This window comes from Schistocerca serialis, chromosome 4 (assembly GCF_023864345.2).
Source record: "Schistocerca serialis cubense isolate TAMUIC-IGC-003099 chromosome 4, iqSchSeri2.2, whole genome shotgun sequence".
NCBI lineage: Eukaryota > Metazoa > Arthropoda > Insecta > Orthoptera > Acrididae > Schistocerca > Schistocerca serialis.
In genome coordinates, this window is record NC_064641.1 from 399,298,547 (window position 1) to 399,320,531 (window position 21,985).

Here is a 21,985-nt window from a genome sequence, read left to right on the forward strand (position 1 = left end):
ACAACGAGGGTAACAACCAACTAAATATAAATCATCAGCCATAGCACAGAAATATGAATAAAACTTATCAGTATCGAGATGTTGACCATACCTACAACATTCAACAAGTGCACCATCAGTGGCAGAACCTCTTTCAAGAAACATACATAGTCTTCAGACCAACGCTCGAGTCCATCTTCCTGCATTTACAAAGGTTTGGCGACTGGCTCGATCATGTTTCTCTAAGTCGTCACTTAAATAATAAGTAAAGAAAACGTTTGTACTCCCATTTCTGTGTTAGTGCTACCTAGTTGCCCGTCTTTTCTATAACATATTCCTTAATTACTGTTTAACGATTAAGAAGCCAGATATCACATAATGCAGTCTAAGATTATGAGATTAAAAAGAATCAGGCATAGACCAATAATAATATTTCCCGCGAACTCGAGTATTCTAGCTCTAAACTCTACACTCTTCAAGGACTGAGCAGCGTAACTGTACAGCATTGAATGAAGATACTGTCGTGCAAGTAAATGTAGTATCGCGAAATTCCCTTCCTTTTCTACCAAAAATATGGACGGGGCGAAATTTTGTAGGAGATTTATCTGTATTGCTAGCATGCAAGGCATCGTGCTCTGGAGTCCGAGAGCGAGAATTTTGCTACACTCGGAATAAGGAAGTTTTTCGGAGGATGTAACAGGTGTTCGCTCCGTGTCCTTGGTGAAGAAAGTATCCCGACGTTTGCCTGAAATAAATTAGAAAAGCCACGGGAAACTTTCATCAAAGTGGCTGGACACAGCTAACTTCATCCTCCTAAATAAGAGGTCAGTATCTTAACCACTGCATTCGCGCATTCGGCGAGTCTCTACCGTACAACGATCTTTGTTCATACACAATTCACACAAAGATAACTTACAATACGAACTATCGTTATGCATCCTTCTTCAAATGTGTCTACACTGTCGCAGCACGCAACATGGACTCAGGCTAGTGACTCTTGGACAGTGGTTCACAACCTGGGGTAATTACCCCCTGTGGGATAAAATTAAATTTTTTGGGAGGTAGTAGAAAAAGTGTCCGATTGTGCTTCGGTCACTAAACTTAATTATTTTTAAAAGATCGCTACAATTTTCACTGTTTTCTGAAACTGTAATACTGATTACATAAGTTATCAAAAATTACATTTTTTTTAGATATTAGCATTAACACGTGAACCATTGAGTTAGAGACTATAGCTTGTGAACATATCTTCTACTAGTTGTAGGTGGTTCCCACAATGGAATGGACCATAAATTGCTTCACTGTTCACCTCGCCACAGTAAATGAACTACTTGACGGCGCAACACACCACTAACTACGTAATAGGTACTGCATTGATGTTGGGCCCACACAATATTATTATTATTATTATTATTACTGGTAGCGGTCAGAGAAAAATCATTGGTAGCCTAAAGTCTTCCAATTTGTGTCAGTTCAGCAGTAAGGGGTCCAGCACTAACGTTATTTACAAAGAGTAGGCTTTAGTGCACAGATCTCAACCTGGTTTATTTTAAATGTGGGTGCAGGTTAAGGTTGAGGCAAGTGTAACTAAGGGGAGGAGTGCAGAGGAAGTATGTTTTCTAAGAGGTGTCTGTCCTCTATTCGGACACTTAGTTCTTTTTTCTGTGCGAATGATTCCAGTTAGCACTCGCAACGCATTCAGATTTCCTTCATCACAGTGTAGAAAACGGTTATTAGAAATAACCAGAACCAGCTGCCTGATTGCATAATTAGTATGTTGATCTATAAAACTCTTACTAAAACTAAATATCATTTCTATTTTGTCATTTTAGGAATGAAAGAGTTCAAAGAAAACTGTTTTTCATACTATAGTTCAGTTACGCGCTAATATCCAATAGCACTCAGGGTTAATTGTCTCACAACGATTGGGAATCTCTGCTCTAGTACCACTAACAAGCCGCTATTCGCTCTGCAGTCCCTTATGTAGGTCTCGAATAAGCTTTCTTCTCCAGCAGTTCTTGGTCCTCGTTAAATATGATTTTCTCGGAAAGATTAGAATCTGCCAACATTCAGGTCCAGGGGCACTAAACTAATGGCTGTCAGCGGTCTATAAAAATATCTTTTGAAAAGAACAGCATCGACAGAGCTACGTACTCGGTGAATAATTATCGATGCACAATAGGATCCACAACAAAGAGCCCGTCAGCTGGTGACAGCGAGTAGCAGCGCCTCACAACGCTCAACACAGACGGAGCTCAGACAGCACTCCGGCTTCAGCGCCTAACTGGCCCGCCAGCCGTGCATTACTGTGATGGCAGTATTGTTCTTGCATTGTGATACTAATTCCAGATTACAGAAATTGTGATAAGATTTGTGCAGCAGGAAACAATGGTACTATCTGAAAAAGGTTTGTTCTCCACGGAACAATATTTTCAGGACATAAAATACACAAGTTTTAGTAACCAAACTTCTCTCTTTTAGCAGCCGGCCGGAGTGGTCGAGCGGTTCTAGGCGCTTCAGGCTGGAACCGCACGACCGCTACGGTCGCGGGTTCGAATCCTGCCTGGGGCATGGATGTGTGTGATGTCCTTAGGTTAGTTAGGTTTAAGTAGTTCTAAGTTCTAGGGGACTGATGACCGCAGATGTTAAGTCCCATAGTGTTCACAACCATTTTTCTCTCTTTCAGCGTTGGAAAACCTAGATATTCAAATTCGTCACTTATGCCTAAAAGGCAAAGAAAGTTATCTCAACAACTGTCCAATTTTTACCCTGACGTAAAGTAAACAGTTCATTCTCTAAGTACGAACGGAGGGATACTGAGATCAGCAAGACTGATTTTGAATCTGTGTTTTGACTCACATCTTATTTGACACGCATAGGCTCTGTATTCCCTGTAGTAGCTCGGGTGTATCAACAGAGAACCTGCGGTGTCTTTAATATTTGTGTGTCTGACGAACCCTGACCCAAAGCTAGTCCAACACCAGTCGATAACGTTACCTTGCGCCCCTACCACCAGTTTCGTTACTCAGTTGCGTGTGGATCCAGCTTCCTAGCACAGCATACGCTAGCGCCTCCCATTCACACCTCAGAAGACAAACGCAGATCGGAGAACCCCTTGCAGCGCATTGCATTGTTTCGAGCTTGAGCATGACTGATTACTTGCGCTGCGCTTGTCCAGTATCCTCACACTTGACGTACTTCCAAAACACTACGTCACAACACAGCGAAATCGATAGATGCAGCAGCAGGAGTGCAACGGGAGCAAGAACCGTTAGGAAAAGGCAGATAGGGCAGAGAGAAAGGTACTGTGAACAGTTCAGTTATATGTCTGTTCTCATCAGAACCGACAGCAAAGCAACACTGACGGAAACAGTTCAGTATATATGCCGCGTCGCAAGCAGAGGATGAAGAGATAGATAAAGTACATGAGGATATTGAACGGGTAATTCATTGCGTAATCTGATAGTCATGGGGGATCGAAATGCGGTTGTAAGGAAAGGAGTAGAAGAAAAGGTGACGAAAGAATATGTGCTTGGTAGTGGTAGGAACGAGAGAGGAGACAGACTTGTAGAGTTATACAATAAATTTCAGCCAGTAATAGCGAATACTCTGTTGAAAAATCACAAAAAGGGGAGATTTCACTTAGGTGGACAGGTAGAGATTTCGAAATCAGATATTGTATTGTAAGGCTTACCTGGAAGCGGATATAGACTCACATCTCAATTTAGTAATGATGAAGAGTGGGGCGAAGTTTAAGAGCCTAGCCAGGAAGACTCAATGTGGAAGGAAGTGGGATATGAAAGTACTATTCAATGAAGACGCACGCTTAAAATTCTCTGAGACTTTGGATAAAGAGATAATGAATAGCTCAGTAGGCTGTTCAGTTGAAGAGGAATGGAAACATCTAAAGAGGGCAGTCGCTAAAGTTGAGGGAAAAAAACCGAAGGTAAACGGGAGGCAACTGCTAAGTAGCCATGGATAACAGAAGAAACACTTCAGCAGAACGACGAAAGAAGGAGGTACAAAAATGTTCAGAAAAATTCACGTATACAGAAATACAGATCACTTAGGAAAGAAATAATTAGAAAGTGCAGGGAAGGTAAGGCATAATGCCTGCATGAAAAATATAAAGAAACCGAAAATATAAATGATTCTAGCAGTGGCTGACTCAGCATATAAAAAAAAGTCAAAACAACAGTCGGTGAAATGAAAAGCAAGGGTGATAACGTTAAGTGTGCAGTGGGAATTACACTGTCAAAAGCATAGTTTCAAAAAGTACACTGAATGCCTCTACGAGGGAGAACACTTGCCTGATGCCGGCCGCTGTAGCCGAGCGGTTGTAGGGTTTCAGTCCGGAACCTCACTGCTGCTACGGTCGCACGTTCGAATCCTGCCACTTGCATGTATGTGTGTGATGTCCTTAGGTTAAGTAGGTTTCAGTAGTTCTAAGTCTATGGGACTGATGACCTCAGATATTAAGTCCCATAGTGCTCAGAGCCATTTGAACCATTTTTGAACTTGGCTGATGACGTAATAGAAGAGGAAACAAGAGTAGACAGGAAGGAATAGGGGATCCAGTATTTGAAACAGAATTTAAAACAGCTATGGACCACTTAACATCAAGTAAGAATGAAGGGATATATAACATCCTATCAAAATTTCTAAAATCATTGGGGGGAGTGGCGACAAAACAACTACTCCGGGTAGTGGTAGAATGTATGAAACTGGCGACGTACCATCAGAATTCGGGGAAAACATCATCCCCACAATTGTGAGTACTGCAACAACTGAAAAGTGAGAGACTTATCGGACAACCTGTTTAAGAGCTCATGCATCCCAGTTGCTGACATAATGTACAGGAAAAGAGAAAAGAAAACTGAGGCTGAGATACATGACGATCAGTTTGGCTTTAGGAAAGGTGAAGGCACCATCGAGGGAGCTCTGACGTTGCGGTTGATAATGGAATCAAGATTAAAGAAAAATCTAGACACTTTCATAGACTTTGTTAACCTGGAAAATGCGTTCGACAATGTGAAATGGTGCAATACGTTCGAAATTCTGAGAAAAATAGTGGCAAGCTATAGGGAGAGACGGGTAATATACAATATGTACGCTATGTGTTCAAAAGTATCTGGACATCCCCAAAAACATACGTTTTTCATATTATGTGCCTTGTGATGCCACCTACTGCCAGGCACTCTATATCAGCGACCTCTGTAGTCACTATAGTTCGTTAGAGAGCAGAATGGAATGCTCCGCCGAACTCACGGACTTTGAACGTCGTCAGGTGATTGGGTGTCACTTGTGTCATACGTCTGTAAGCGAGATTTCCATACTCCTAAATATCCCTAGGTCCACTGTTTCCGATGTAATAATGAAGTGGAAACTGGAAAGGACACTTACAGCACAAAAGTGTACAGCAGGCTTTGGTGGAGAGGAGACCGATCTCTGCGACAGCCTCAACCCCATATCCCTCGTGATCTTCTATTCCTTCATCTTCGTTAGAACTTTTCAATCATTGTCGGAAGCATACGTTCATTGCTGGAAGTAATAACAATAAAAAAAAGTCGAAAATCGTTTATCTTAGATACGTGTTATTTGAGCGATTTTAACAGTCAGGTGGAGCTGGAGACAAAAAGAACCGGTGGAACCGAAATCCGATAGTTTCAACGAAAACCACCATCCGTAACCGGTAATACGGCGGGCGGCGCCCGTCGCTGGAGCCGTGGAGCTTCCCGGCCGCCCCGCTCAAGAGGCGGCGGCGAGTGGCGAGCGGCCACCCTCCAGCTGGTGGGCCGCGGCCGCGGTCGATGGCGCCGAGCGCCACGGTAAACAAATCGCAAAACCCGCCGCATCGCACAGCCGCGCCGCGCCGCGCCGCAGCAGCCTCCCCTGTCACACGTCTCTGACTGTCGCGTCACATGACTGCGGCGCAAACAGACCGGCGCGCTGTCGATAGCGGACGCCCCACTCGCTACAGAGAGAGGCACTTTCCACAAATGTCACGCTCACTTAATCAGTGAGTCCACAGGCAGCCCCTGTCAGAAACCCGGTGACAAACGACCATAATTTCTTCAGTGCTTATTACTGAGTAATTCCATGTGACGAATCATTGTGCTGTGGTGGCCCATTACACCTGTTGCAGAGTTTTTCCTGTTTTCTATCCCAGACTGCGATTCTATCGCTTGAGCCTTGTCCCGCAGTTACCCAGGGTCAACCATCGTTAATCGGATTTGGCATGTTAATGTTTAAGGGGTGGCCGGATGCCCTTCCTGCCGCCACCCCGTACCCCCGGGACGGAATTAGTGTACCCCAGTTGCGTTGAGTGTAACCCATGGAACAGTGCGAATGTGTTCAAATGTCTGCGAGCCGTGTAACTGAGACGGAACATGGGGACCAGCCCGGTATTCACCTAGCGGGATGTGGAAATCCGCCTAAAAACCACATCCAGACTGGCCAGCACACCGGTCCTCGTCGTTAATCCGCCGGACGGATTCGATCCGTGGCCGGCGCGCCTACCCGAGTCCAGGAAGCAACGGGTCAGCGCTCTCGGCTACACTGGCGGGTATCCCAGACGGTGATAATGGGGTCGATATTTGTAACAATACGAGTAAAGAAATAGTTGTGTACCTCCACTTACAATTTTCGTGCTGGTTTTCCGTCATGAATGTAAAAAACTACACGGTCGATTCACAATAACGTGACCACTGCCTCCGTTCGACGGCAGGTGGTGGACCTAGCACTGCAAGATAATAAAGTATGTTGGGGGGCACAAGGGTAACAGTCCAGTCGTTCTCGTGATGCGGAAACGAAGCGACGTATCTGACATCTGAAGGGGCAAGATCATAGGCCTTTGGGCCAACGATGGGATCATCTGTAAACTGTTCGCTTGCCGCCGTGGCTAAAGTCTACCGTACATGGCAAAACGGCTCTATCAAAAACCGGCGCCGAGGCAACCGTGGTGCAACATTGGCCGTAGGTGACAGGGGTAAACGAGGGTTGCAGAGACCACCAAGATGAACCTGTCAGCAGCTCGTGGTCGTGCGGTAGCGTTTTCGCTTCCCGCGCCCGGGTTCCCGGGTTCGATTCCCGGCGGGGTCAGGGATTTTCTCTGCCTCGTGATGACTGGGTGTTGTGTGATGTCCTTAGGTTAGTTAGGTTTAAGTAGTTCTAAGTTCTAGGGGACTTATGACCATAGATGTTGAGTCCTATAGTGCTGAGAGCCAGCCAAGATGAACCAAAGGGATATCATCAGGGTCTTCTGAAAGGCCGTTCAGCGAAAGGGTCTGCGTATGGGTCTCAGCAGCAGGCCGTGGATCATTGGCCCTTGCTGGCAGCAGTTCATCGGAGACGAAGGCTGGAGTTTTCACGCCAGTACTGCGACAAAATGTCCAGTCAGTAGCGACAGTGGCCTCTTCAGGTGTATGACGTGTTATGCTCCATCGGATAGATGGCCGTTGGCGTGTCCGGTATGAATCGTCTGAGAGCAAACCCCTGCTGCAGTCGTCGGAAATGTTCAGGCCGATGGAGGGAATGTGATGGTCTGTGGAATGTTTTCGTGGTATACCCTGATTCATTCTGGAAGGCTCCATGAATAAAGTATCCTTGCGCACCAAGTCCACCCATATAGGAAATTTCATTTTCCTCGCCATGACGTCATCTGCCACACGGACAATGCAATTTGTCACACAGCTCGCAATGTACGTGCGTGGGTCTAAGAGCACCAGGACGAGTTTACCCTATTCCCTAGCCACCAAACTCCTCCAGATTCAAACCCAATTGGGAATCTGTGGGACCATCTTGATCTGTATCTGGCACCATTGATTGTTAAGGAGACGGAATGGCTCCATATCCAAGCGTTTACGTTCTACAGCCTCTTCCTGCACTTCTCGAAGCGGCCCACGTTGCGAAAAGTGGTCATTCTTGCTTGTGACAAGTGGTTATATTATTTTGATGGGACAGGGTGCGTAGTAGCGCTTCTTCCCCAAATGCGGGCCATTTCTTCAGCAGTAAAAATTACCAGATTTGTTTCTCAAATTAGGTTTTCAGAGAGGTTGGAAAATCATTGAATACATTTGTAAATGCGTCACTGCCGTCAGCAAACACCGGCCATAAAGGTGTTCACGGTTATGTATCACGTTTTAGTGTATACTGTACTATTCAATACGGTAGAATTCGCAATCTTGGGCCGTACCTGCACAGACGGAGCCTTTGGAGAGGGAAAACGATAGAGGTGGCGGATCAGCTGTGAACCATCACAGTGCGTTGCAGGAGGTGCAGTTCAAATGTATATACTGCAGAGTTTGTAAACTGCAGCTAGCGAGTCTGCAATCGATCGTACTGACAAGTTATGTCAGTACGACTAAATATTCAACAACTATAGATTTCAATATTTTCTCGCTATAGTACCGAAAAACAAATTGTCTCATAACTAAAGGGTCAACCAAAGCAAAACAAGTTCGACAGTTGAAAGGAAATTTCATAGTACAAAAAGGGGTAAAAAAATGTTCCAGCTGACAATGTCACTTGCTACGATATCGACAACGTAAAATAAAGAAGATCTGTTACGTCGAAGTTATGAGTCAATCCCATTAAACGCATATGGGTGACGTTACGTAACAATAAAATATTTTACTCCTTCTTCCGGCTCTTTCGAAAGTAGTGGAGCCTTGGGAAGCCCTCGTAGCTATGCTTTATTCACTTTACTGAACGGTTGGAATAGATAATAGTTCCTTCAACCTTTTCTAGCACATATTTTAATGAAATTTTCCTTCCTTCAGGATTCTTATGAGAAAATGTTGCACACAATCACTCACACCTGATTCTGAAGAACTTTCTCTCCATCAACGTCTAATGTTACTCCAACTACTTTACAAGATATTCATCGTAGTATGAGAGTGATGTAGTTTCTGCAGCGGAATCCTTAGCTTTGAACCGTCGAATTTCCTCTGCCAAAAACGTCCATTAAGGGACGTACGTTGCAGATTTGTCTGGTTTTCGGACGTGATGAAAACTTAGGATGTTAAAATAATTTATCCAAGACACTGATGAATCCTTTTCACAGCAGATCTATTTTCCGTAAGTATTTAAAAAGGCATTCACTGACAAAACAGCAGCTGTTTTGCATCATTACACTGGCCAAATTGCGACTGACTTCAAGTGCTTTGCACTGCTCAGTATGTACCCTATCTTATGAATGTATGCTCTTTGGCCTACTGTCAAAAACAATCACATTTACTGATTTATGACTATAAGTTAATGGTTTACAACAAACTGTTAGTACTGTTTTGAAGACAATAAATGATGATTCATTCTAAATACATTTCTAAATATTATTCTTTTGACTTTTGTGTGGAAATTTGGTTATGAAGTTACAATAACAAAACCTGTCTTGATGTAACGTTGGATTTTATTCCTGACATTAAATTAAGTACAGGACAAAATGTCGAAATACAATTTCAGGTTAAAGTTCCATATGAAAATTTCGTAGTATCAAACTGATTGAAAATCAATAGTCTTTACATCAACTGATCTAAGAGATTTTTAGTAATAGACGTGATACATAAAGTGCACAAGTCACGTTAAATACATCAGATGACTGATAAATTTTCCAGAAGCCGGTTTTGAGATGAGTTGATATTTACGAATTTTGTTAATTAATCAGTGGTTTAATTACAACATAGATATGTCTATTAACATGGGAATGTAATAATGCAATCAAGAGATTTAAATTACAAATGTTGCTAAAATTTACGACAGGATGTTAGTTAAAAAAACCAGGGTTTTAACTAATTATAGCTTTCTGTTAATTACACTTAAATGATCTGAAATAATGATGTTGATTTGGTATATAAATGAACCCTACAGTAGTAATTGGTGATTGAAATTAAGAAAAACAATACTTTCTAAGTTTTGTTCATTACATATTGTGTATCGGGTAATGTACGATCTGCTAAACCTTTAGTGGTATCAAAGCATTCAATAACTACCCTATAACTACTCCTGCTACAAACGGTAGGCGTAGGCAGTGGTACCATGCCATACAATAAAGACACAGCAAGGAGGACGCTCGGGGCTTTCTAACCGGCACGCGCTGCTCAACTGTAATGCCAATTCCCCCGGAAGAACAGAATGGATTCGTCCAGCTTTCACGATGGGACTGCGCTTCTGCGACGGTGCCACATTATTTGGCGCGTGGTCTTGCACTGTCGCTGCACTACTGTTTATTCTATATCTACCCGTCATCTGCATGATAGTCAGCCACCCTGGCCAAAATATAGGAGTGTGATGAAGAAGACAGTGGAAACGCTATCATACTACGCAGTGGCATAAGCTCCTAGAACTACACCAGTGGACACTATTTTCAGCAGCTATCAGCATTTCACAGTGATAACTATAGCTATTTGAACAATTGTATTAACATTTCTTTCAATTTGACCGCTCAATAACATTACCATACTGTTTCCAGGAGGAATATATGTAATATTCCTTCTCGTTTTTTTACTCCAATATTAATTTTACTGCATTTATCGCTATCCTTGTCGATGCCATGGTGTTTCGTCTACATTCACAATACTGCAAATGGCTCTGAGCACTATGGGACTCAACCGCTGTGGTCATCAGTCCCCTAGAACTTAGAACTACTTAAACCTAACTAACGTAAGGACATCACTCACATCCATGCCCGAGGCATGATTCGTACCTGCGACCGCAGCGGTCACGCGGTTCCAGACTGTAGCGCCTAGAACCGCACGGCCACTCCGAGCGGCCTCCCAATACTGCAGGTACCAGTTTGTATCATCAGGGACACACCTCAAGAGTCAGTGTGTCAACATGTACGAAAATACTTCGAGTACAACTTCATAGATACATATGTAGATGGACAGTTTCCTCGCCTTGAAAATTCGTTCCCGCATTATTGAAGCCGAAGGAAGAAGGAAGACTTGCCAGCAAGAATGAGAGAGGTGGGAGATTAATTGAGTTTTGCAATAAGTTTTAGATAGTAATAGCAAATACTGTATATAAGAATGAGAAGAAGATGAGATATATTTGGAAAAGCAGTAACTTCAAATCTAACTACAAAACAGAAATGCACATCTGGGTAGACGACGAAATTTCACAAAATTTTAGTGCTATTAAAACCAGGAAGTCTGCCATTATGAAATTTGATATTTTGTCTTAAACTGATATACTGGTCCCGCGGCTATGTACAAAATGTGAAATATGGGTTGACTCTTATGGAGAAGTTAGCAGCAAGCAGCCACTTTCGACAATGCTATTTATTTGTGTAAATAGCGCTATTTAAAACAATAAATAGCATTGTAAAAAGTGCCTGTTCCTTTTGTCTCATCTGCAAGAGTTAACTTGTATCATGGAATTTAACGTAAAGTACTGTTCAAAGATGTTTGAGATGAAGTGGAGGTTTTAAAAAAATGTACTGGAACACGTCGGAAACACAGACCTTCAATATATATCAACCATACACTGAAGATGCAAACAGCAAGTGGGCGGAAAATTCACGAAACTAAGCATAGGTTTCGATATAGACGGCTGCTTAGAGCCGCTGCAACATGAACCCCAGACACCCTTAGTAATCAGTAAATGAACAAGAAATATGTCTTTGTTGTGATTTTTGGGGTTCACGGCCTCTCAATGGTAATGTTGTCAGCGCCAAGAAGAAATACATATCGAAGTAAATCTGAACCCAATTGTATTTTAAAACAAGTAATTGGTGAAAAGTAAACTGTTGTGAAAGTAACCCATTTTTTAAATTCCATTTTTCAGGTTTGATGATTTGCGCCGGCCGGTGTGGTTGAGCAGTTCTAGGCCCTTCAGTCTGGAACCGCGCGACCGCTACGGTCGCAGGTTCGAATCCTGCCTCGGGCATGGATGTGTGTGATGTCCTTAGGTTAGTTAGGTTTACGTAGTTCTAAGTCCTAGGGGACTGATGACCTCAGATGTTAAGTCCCATCGTGCTCACAGCCATTTGAACCATCTCTTGATGATTTGCGTCTGACACTTTCCGGATAAATAATGAATACTGGAAAAAGACTTTAGTTTTCCTTTATCTTTTTGAACTATAAATAACTGTTTATGAACCGAAAAGATCGCTGCAAATGTGCTCAGTTTTATGCATGGCTGTGTAGTTTAGGAGTTTAGGTCCCTCTTACATTCTAGCACACACTGTCTTGAGCTTTGACGCGAACTCGGGTGCTGCTGAACGTTACCGCATCGGAAATGTAGAAACTTCATCAGCGCTTTCCTTTAGTACAGACACGCCTGTATACTGAGATTAGTTTGTAGATACCTCCCTACGACTTTCAATGTGTTCGTAATGGAGTGGTAAATAATAAAAGGCCTTTCGGCAGAATTCATCACGTTTCTACCGCTCCCGCTTATTGTTTGCGGCAAGTGAACAGAAAACGTCAGCATTACCACAGTTCAGGCGTTCATCATTGAACACCAAACTTATTAATCAGCGTCTCTACTGTCTTACTAAGCAGCTGTTCTAAAAGTTCCGAGAAGTTGAATCAACATCATTTCTCAAACATAAAGGAACAATTTTTTAAAAAAAATCTATTAATCGTACTGAGCCTTAGAAGCGTGTAATGCGAGAGGCGTTTCACTTTTTCAATAATGCATCAACAACATTTGGTTATCTCAGTACGGATAAATTGCTATCAAATGATCATTCACGTAGAGCAAAAATATGTTTTCCTTAGGAATATAATATTTTCCATACATACTTACGCTTACTGTAACAACTGGAATGGTTTTTTTTTCTGTTGATGGTTTTTCCTCTCGTTGCTAGCAGCATTGTATGTACGAAATATGCATGAGGAAAACTGTTTTTAATTCAAAATTTTATCGTAAATGTGTAATTTGTAATGTCAGTAAATAAAATAGCACAAATGACTAAACTAATGCAGCGAAAATACTTTTTTTTAATTTTTATAAAAAGATGGACTTAAATCCATCTTTAAACTCTAAAGAAGAAAAGGAATAGGTAGCCTTAAAGCAAAATCGAAGGGCAATAAGTCCATACCGCATAAGACTTTGTAATAAGTTTAATCTGTCCCCACCGACGATCATAATATGAAATACTTCACTAGGAGTAAAGGAAATTCTCACGCATTCATACCGTTAATTTTACACCAACACAAAAAAAATGACAACACCAAAAAGTTATTAATGTAGAATAATGAAATTTTGGGAATACATTTGTTTGGGTAACACATGTAAATGATCAACATTGCAAGATCACAGGTTAATGCAAGCGCCAGGTAAGTCATTGCAAATGTGAAATTCTGGTACATTAATAATCGGTGTAACGGACAGACTGTAGAATGCAAGCGTGCAAGCATTGTTTTGTGCATGTATCAGACGCCAATTTTCGGGACTGAGTTCCACGCCTGTCGCACTTGGTCGGTCATTGCAGCATGAAGATGAATCTAGGATTGTCGTCCGATGATGTCCCATACGAGATCGAGATTGAAGACAGATCTGGTGATCGAGCAGCCAAGGAAACAGGTAAGACACTCTGCACTTCATGTTGGGTTACAACAGCGGTATGTGAGCGCATGTCACCCTGACGGAAAACACGCCATGGAATGCTGTTAATGAATGGTAGCACAACAGGCCGAATCACCAGACTGGCGTGCAAATTTGCGACAGCGTGCGTGGGATAACTAAGAGAGTGCTCCTGCTGTCTTACGAAGTCGCTCCTCAGACCATAGCCCCAGCTACATGTCCAGCGTGTCCAGCACGCACACAGATTGGTTGCAGACCCTCAACTGGCTTCTTCTAGCCAATACACAGCCATTAAGGGTATTCAGGCAGAACCAGCTTCCACCAGACAAACCTCCATTCTGACCTCCAATGAGGTCTTGCTTGACACCACTGAAGTCACAATTGGCGGTAATTTGGGGTCAGTGGAATAGAAATGGTGATGCTTTGGGGTCAGTAGAGCGCACGCTGCAGGGTGTCTGGATTGGATGGTTCAAATGGCTCTGAGCGCTATGGGACTTAAATTCTAAGGTCATCAGTCCCCTAGAACTTAGAACTACTTAAACCTCACTAATATAAGGACATCACACACCTCCATGACCGAGGCAGGATTCGAACCTGCGACCGTAGCGGTCATGCGGTTCCAGACTGTAGCGCCAAGAACCGCTCGGCCACTCCGGCCGCCAGTCTGGATTGCAGCTGCCCTTAAAATAATCTATTTGTCACCGATGTGTCACTGTGGTGCCAACTGCTGCTCAGAATGTTGTGCCAGAGCCACTCGCCAAATACGATGGTCTTCCCTCTCGGCTGTTTCACGTGGACGTCCCAAGTCCGTTCTTCTTGCTACTGTACATTCTCGTGACCATGGCTGCCAACAGTCATGTACAGTGATTACATTCCTGCCAAGTCATTCGGCAGAATCGCAGAAGGAACCCCCAGCTCCTCCTAGCCTTATTAAACGACCTCTTTCAAGCTAAGAGAGATGTTGATAATACGTGTATGTAGCGTAAAGGCTTTCTTGACTAACACCATCACACTACGTCCAACCTCAGAGGTAACTAACGCTAGAAACGTTAGAGCATGTGATCAAAGGAAACCTGATTTTCATCGCCATGGTGGCGCTATTAGCACTGGTGCGAAATTTGAGGACACATCATTTTTCAGATGGAGAAACACGCCTACCAACTTTCCTTTATAATGAAAAACTGCTGCTTGGTGCTGAGATTTTTTCCGTTCGTGTATTTTGTCTTAACATGAAATACCTGGGTTCTATTTAGACCAAATATTACTTAACTCTCCAGTCCTGCTACAGTATGCAGAATGGTTAACACAATTACAACAGTGGAAAACCTTCACCGTATGTAAATTTGCCAACACAGTCTCTGGCAGTGCATGGCGTGTATATTGTTTTTGTAATGTTCTTTCCAACGCGACCGACATATACATTAAGTGAACAAAATCATCCGGACACATTAGAATGCAATAAGCTGGACAGCTGGCAGTATCTCCGAAACCACGAGTGATTTCTTACAACCACCCACGGCAATGCTCGACAGTCGCTGTCCATCACATCACGAAGGTCTGTCTTGGCTTAGATGCTTTTTTTTCCCTCGCATTTACACATCACATTCGAAAACCTAACATTCGGGCAGTTTTTGAAGGTGAAAATACTCCTGACGAATCTGTTAATAAGGTGATATCCAATGTCTACGTTCTGAGTCACACAGCTCTCCTGAGCTTGCTATTTTGCGATTGCTGCTTCCCTACTGACATCACAATAATCTCGCCTCCTTTGACACTGGCAGATCCAATATCGTGACATCTGGTCGTCAATTCCGCGCTTTACAGAAGTATTTCCGTATACTTTTCATCTAATAATATGTGTAGCACCATTGTCGGGTACTACCGACGCTTCGCGGTGAAACTGCTGCCTCCCGTTTAGTGAGTGGTAGGTAAATGTACAGTACCTTGTCGATGGAGCTATAACTTTGAAGGCATTCAGCACAAGCTTATCGAATAACAGGGAAGATTTATTATACTTCGCTATAAATAACTGCCTCGTAAAGTAAGTGTTTCGCACCCACCATTCACACACATCCTACTCTTGTTAATTCATTGCAGAGATCAAAGTCGATTGGGGACGATGATTGGGACAAGTTGATGACATCATCTATTGAGGATCTATTGAGTACTGATTACCGCAAAGCAACTAAAGTCAGGAAAGCAGGTAACCGGTATAAAATTTGCGACGTCGAGTCTTACGATCTTCTTGTGTCTGATGAACATGATTCTGCTGCGGCGAACTCAAAACCCTCCCTCAAATGATGCTGCCAAGCAGCGACTAAACGTTTTAATTTCATACTATTGCCTGTGGAGATAGACTGCACGGAAACGACACAGTACGCAAAATGGAAATGTCTTAAAAAGACCACTAATGGAACAGATGTTGGGTGATAACGGAGCACACAATGCGGGATAAGAAGATTTACAGGTACAGAGGAAAACGACTGTAGAAAGTATAATGTGGTGTCCAGCCTGTAATGAGACCTACTTTGAAATTCCTCCAAAGTAATGGTCAGGGTATTCGACTGCTCAGACATTTAAGGAGGAAGATTTAATTTTTTTGGTAATGAAACATTGATTTTGAGTTGTATTAATTTTCAGTTCAGTACTCCTTTCATTATACGTTATTCCATAGAAAATACAATGTGGTCAGAAACAGAGTGAAAAGTTTGTAATGGCATTGCAGGGTAGGTTGCACTGAGAAACAAGAGTTAAGAAAAGATTCGATATGTTATGCCGTTTCCGAGTTAATTAACATTGAAGTCAGCCAATCAGGACGTTGCGCACGCAAATTCAATTGGACCACCAGATTCAATTTTTGTCAGTTGTTCTCATAACGCACGAGACTGCGCAGCCTTTGGCAAGAGTTCGATCTATACTGCCGTCTCATGTCCAGTTTTTGTATCGCCCTCTTGCTCGGTTTTAGGAAACCAAACGAAGAACACGGTTGGTGACCGTCTGTGGTGGGCCGCTTGGATTTCCGCAAGGAACGACTTGATTGGCTATCTTAAATGCTAACTAATTCGGAAACGGCGCAACGTACTGAATTTCTTCTTAACAATTATTTCTCAGCACAACCTTTCCTTAAACGGACTCAAAAACTTCAGAGAATGTTTCTGACCACTCTGTATATAGCGATACCCAATTAATTAACGTACACTTTTGTACATTCTGAGAACAAAGCTGTATTCAGCTCTTGTCAGTTTTCTTATCTTGTCTCCTGGCCTTTGTCATCTTGCTCCAGTACTGGAACAAATTGGCCCCATACTATTAGCTTGTAAAAATTGGGAAATAGTTCATTATATTCAAAAATTGTGAAACTAGGTAGTATAGAAAGCTATTCTGTTAACACACGAGACAGAAATAAAGGTTACAAAATGAATTAATTAAAAGTTCTTGAACATTATCGTCAACTCGTCCAATTTCCTCTACTACTCTGCAAAACGATAAAACGATGCTTTCTGTCAGGACGTTCGAAACTTTATTTCCATTACGTGCTGTAAAACGTCAGCCATCCTTGGACTCGCCCTTCGCTCGTCGTAACAGTCAAGCCAGGCTAAACTTTAACCTGTTTAGGAGAATTGTGGAAATACTGGCCCATCATCTCCAGCATGAACAAAATATTGCCTTCGCCCACTATCACAATGGTGAATACAGTACACAGGTGCACACAGATGATAGGTCAAATCCCAAGAACTGAAACCAAAATAGCTATGAACAACTTTTTTAAGTAATAAAAATACTGAGATTCGTGTCCATATAAAAGTCATTATTTCAGTTTAAAAAACAGCAGGTTGTAATCGTGAGCAAAAATATTTGTTAGACAAAATGCAAAATGACAGTAGTAATGTATCAACAAAAATATGTTTTACCTACATTTCATTCAACTTCATTCAATATTTCGCAAAATAATTAGTCCGAAAATTAATGTCTTAGGTAATCTTAGTGGCTAATTGTTTTGCAACCACACTTCATTTACAGATTGTTCGTAACTTAGTTGTTTCAAACTATTGTCTTCAGTACTGAGTGAAGCCACAACGCTGAGCATATCTCACATGCAAGTACGATCCATGTTTGATATATGGCGTTTTTCTACTACCTGTTTAACGTTGTATGGGATGCATGAAATGAGGTACGGAAGGAATCGATTTTGCGATACCTAACTCATTTCAAACTGCAAGAATTACGTTAACTGTCCTCGAACACTCTTAGCGGTTTTACCGCCTTTCGCCCGTGGTAGAGAATGTCATACGATAATCTACACTTAGCGGCTGATGTTATAATCAAACTGGCCACTCGGATGACGACATCGTCACTATACAGCGCCCGAACCTTAGCAGGTGCCAACAGCTCTGCCAACGTCCCTCACTGTTGTGAATGTCTTTCCCCACAGCTCACAGTGGAACTTTGGCCCTCTGTCACGAGCGGGTACCATTCAAAGTACTCCTTGTGCTACGATATTAACGGGCGACCATAGCCAGCGTATGAACAAGATTACAGACCCGCAACCTGTCATTTGCTAGAGTACCATTGTAAATGTGACACGAGGAAGCACAAGGTTTGAGAGGTGAATGTTAACAAAATACATATCAACCGTTGACTGAGAAACTTTGTCAAAAAGGCCAGCACAAATTAACTGCGTCTATGTCTTTTATGGTTATAAGAGGGAACAGCATCACAATATTAAAACTAACCAGAGGACAGCACCTAATCGTCACCACCGACCACCGAAGTCAACCAGATTTATGGTATATGCAAGGCTCGACCAGAAATGAAAGCAAAAGCTCCAGATGGCCAAGTCGTTTAGAAAAAAAAAGTATCATCTTTCGCGGGCCACGTGTGGAGCATGAGCCTTCTTATGTTAGCACAGTTTCCAGGCCGCGCTTGGCGAAGAACAGCAATTACTACACTACAAATAAGCCGACGTGGTGCTCAGTGTATTGTATTTACTACTAATCTCATAAAAGGCAAGAAAAGGAAAGGTAAAGGAGAAGTGGCGGATGAGTACGCGGCAAACTATAGGAATGCCGTCACTACCGCATGAGAATCTGATAAACGTACAACAAACTTACACAAAAAATTTTTGACTGATTTAATTAAGAACATTTTTTTCCTGTTAACTGATCTCTGGAAGGAAAAACAAAAGCACAACTATACGATGAAATTTTTCAAGACGAAGAAGAGATATTCTGAATAAAACCGTCTAGATCGTGTATTAAAATTTCTTTATGGTAAGGTTACGGCTGCTACCGTCATTAGATATCAGAAGGCTCAGGATTAAAAGAAGTTTCTGTGTCAGTGCTACAAACTATATGCATACTGCCGTCATCAGACATCAAGAAGCGTAGAACATTTAAAAGGAGGTTTTGTGTGAGCACTAAAAGCTATCCCCAACGATTAGGCATAGTTTTTAATACTAACACAGAATCTTCTTTTACAAGTTCTAAAGTATTTGCTATCTGATGATGGCAGCAGCCGATACGTCGTAATAAATAAAGAAAGAAATTTAATACGCTACCTATACGATTTAATTTACAAAATATTCTCAGTTACTGTGGACTCCTATAGGAAATTTTTTCCCTGTATAAATACGAAGAAGAAAGGCCATCATGAAGTATTAAAATGATTTCTCCAGCCCCCCCCCCCCCTTTCCACAAATGCAGTCGCTAGCGCAACCTTGCAATGTCTATTTCTATGGTCTTGTTAGGAATTTGATTTCATCGAGAGAAGAAAAGAAATCACATCCCAAGAATATTGCATCAGAATACATCTCACTGCCAATATTTGGTTAAATGATGCATCACGCGTGGCATGCTGCTACACTGCACGATGTAAATAACCTGTTATGAATGTAAACCAGATTCGTTTTCCCGTAGAAACTTTAAAACCACCGTGTAATTGTAAAAATTCGGAGCGTACAACTTGTGCAAGATGCCAAGAAAACTACGGCTTCTCTTGTTTTTATGATGAATTTCACCCTAGCTTGTGTAAATCAACTCTACAATAATAAATGTGAAAGATACCAAGAAAATTAAAGTTTCTCTTGTTTTATGATGAATATCACCCTAGCTCCTGTAAATCGTTATCTTTAAAATATCAAAAAAATTTAATTTTATTTACGACGTCCTCGTGTATGCTCTACAATGATTTCCAGAAAATTTACTTGCGGTCTGAAATTTTCGATTCTCTTTCCTTTTCTGACTTTTACGAAAATGTTAATAAATACAGTGTTCAGAGTGAGTTAGAAGGAAAGATACGTTGTTTGAGGGGTGTTAGCATGAGTTTATTCTAAACGAAGAGTGGGCATACGAGCCCTATACCGAATGGTTTTTTTGAGATACAGTACATTTAACGTACATTGTATGTTTCTTTCTGTGTTGGATGGTTCAGATGGCTCTGAGCACTATGGGACTCAACTGCTGTGGTCATCAGTCCCCTAGAACTTAGAACTACTTAAACCTAACTAACCTAAGGACAGCACACACATCCATGCCCGAGGCAGGATTCGAACCTGCGACCGCAGCAGTCGCACGGTTCCTGACTGCGCGCCTAGAACCGCGAGACCACCGCGGCCGGCCTCTTTTTGTGTTATTCAAACATTATCCTTTTTATAACGTAGCACCGTTGTGCAGAGAAAGTCGAGACGAACAATTTGGTACCGAATAAAAAAAATGGTTCAAATGGCTCTGAGCACTATGGGACTTAACTTCTGAGGTCATCAGTCCCCTAGAACTTAAAACTACTTAATTCTAACTAACCTAAGGACATCACACACATCCATGCCCGAGGCAGGATTCGAACCTGCGACCGTAACGGTCGCGCGGTTCGAGAGTGTAGCGCCTAGAACCGATCGGCTACCCCGACCGGTAACACCGAAACTTTGTGGTCTATCCTGTCGTGAAACTACCTGAAAATGGCTTACAATACCATCCCAAGCTAGAGAGCATGCGTGTTGCGCGAGATTTTCAATAATCGCAGAAACTATAAGCCCTAGAGAGAAAACGAATAGGATGTACGAAATGTAATGTACTTAAATTTTCTACTGCGACACGGTTTCACCGGAGGTTTTCGGTTTTCGAGTTATTCAAGAAAAACCTACAAAAGTGAAACATAATGTTTCCTATTACGGAAACCATTCGGAAGTTTTGTTCAGAATCATTAATACTGTTATCTTCCCACCTCTGAAAGCATGTGGTTTTCCCCCTAACTCATTCTGTACTGAGCATCTTTTTGCTTATTTGCATCGTAAGTGACGTAAAACTTGAAAACAAACTTGATTCCACGACTCTTCGATTACCGTTCAGTGCTCTTTTCATTGCACCAAACGCTGCCCAATAACTTTTTTTGTGTGACATCAGTCTCGCTCTACAGTTTTTACCGTATACGGAAACTCTCTGTAGAAGGCAACGCAAAGGGATCGTGCTTCACCCGATCCGCGCCAACGCTGCTGTGTTGTTCTATATGAAAATGTTCAAATGTGTGTGAAATCTTATGGGACTTAACTGCTAAGGTCATCAGTCCCTAAGCTTACACACTACTTAACCTAAATTATCCTAAGGACAAACACGCACACCGATGCCCGAGGGAGTTCTCGAACCTGCGACGGGACCAGCCACACAGTCCATGACTATTCTATACGATTGGCCATCTGGAGCTTCCACCTCTGTCACTTTTGCTTATAGTCAGACGTCCGCCCCTGGTAGCTGAGTGGAGGTTGGCCTTTGGCTGTGCTGCGGTGAGGACGCGCTGTTTGTGTTCCTGCCGCGGAGCGAGCGCTTGTGTTGTTTACATCGTACTCGGCCGTTTCGCGCGTGCCGTACTCAGCATATAGATCACCATGGCGCACCAATACAGAAAATCGACGCTCAAATTTACGTTCCGCAACGAATTTGCACGGCCCAAAGCACTCGAAATCGAACGATTTCTACGAGAAGAAGTTAAAATCCCGGCGACCGACATTCTCGGCATTCACTTGTCCATTGTGAGTAGTATCGTCTATGTCAAGATCATCAACGACGTAACATGTGAACGGATCCTTCGGAACACGAAACAGGGCCTCCGTTTCTGCCATGCTGATGGCAATGTGTGGACCGTACACGTCGATTATTCTGGCATGGGACTTCGCACGATCAGAATTTTCGAACTTCCTTTCGAATTACCGGCGGAGGACGTCGTGACAGCGCTGCGCCCCTACGGCACGGTCCATGATCATATTGCGGAAAAATGGACGCAATTCCAGACATATCCTGTGCTGAATGGAGTCCGCCAGGTCCGAATAGAACTTAAAAGACATGTACCTTCATATCTGAATATCGGTGGCTGCCGTGCCATCGTCATCTACGATGGGCAACCAAAGACCTGCTCTGGTTGTGGGAAGGAGGGACACCTTAGATTAGAATTTCTGCAACGTCGAATCACGCAACTGCCGCCGGCTGAC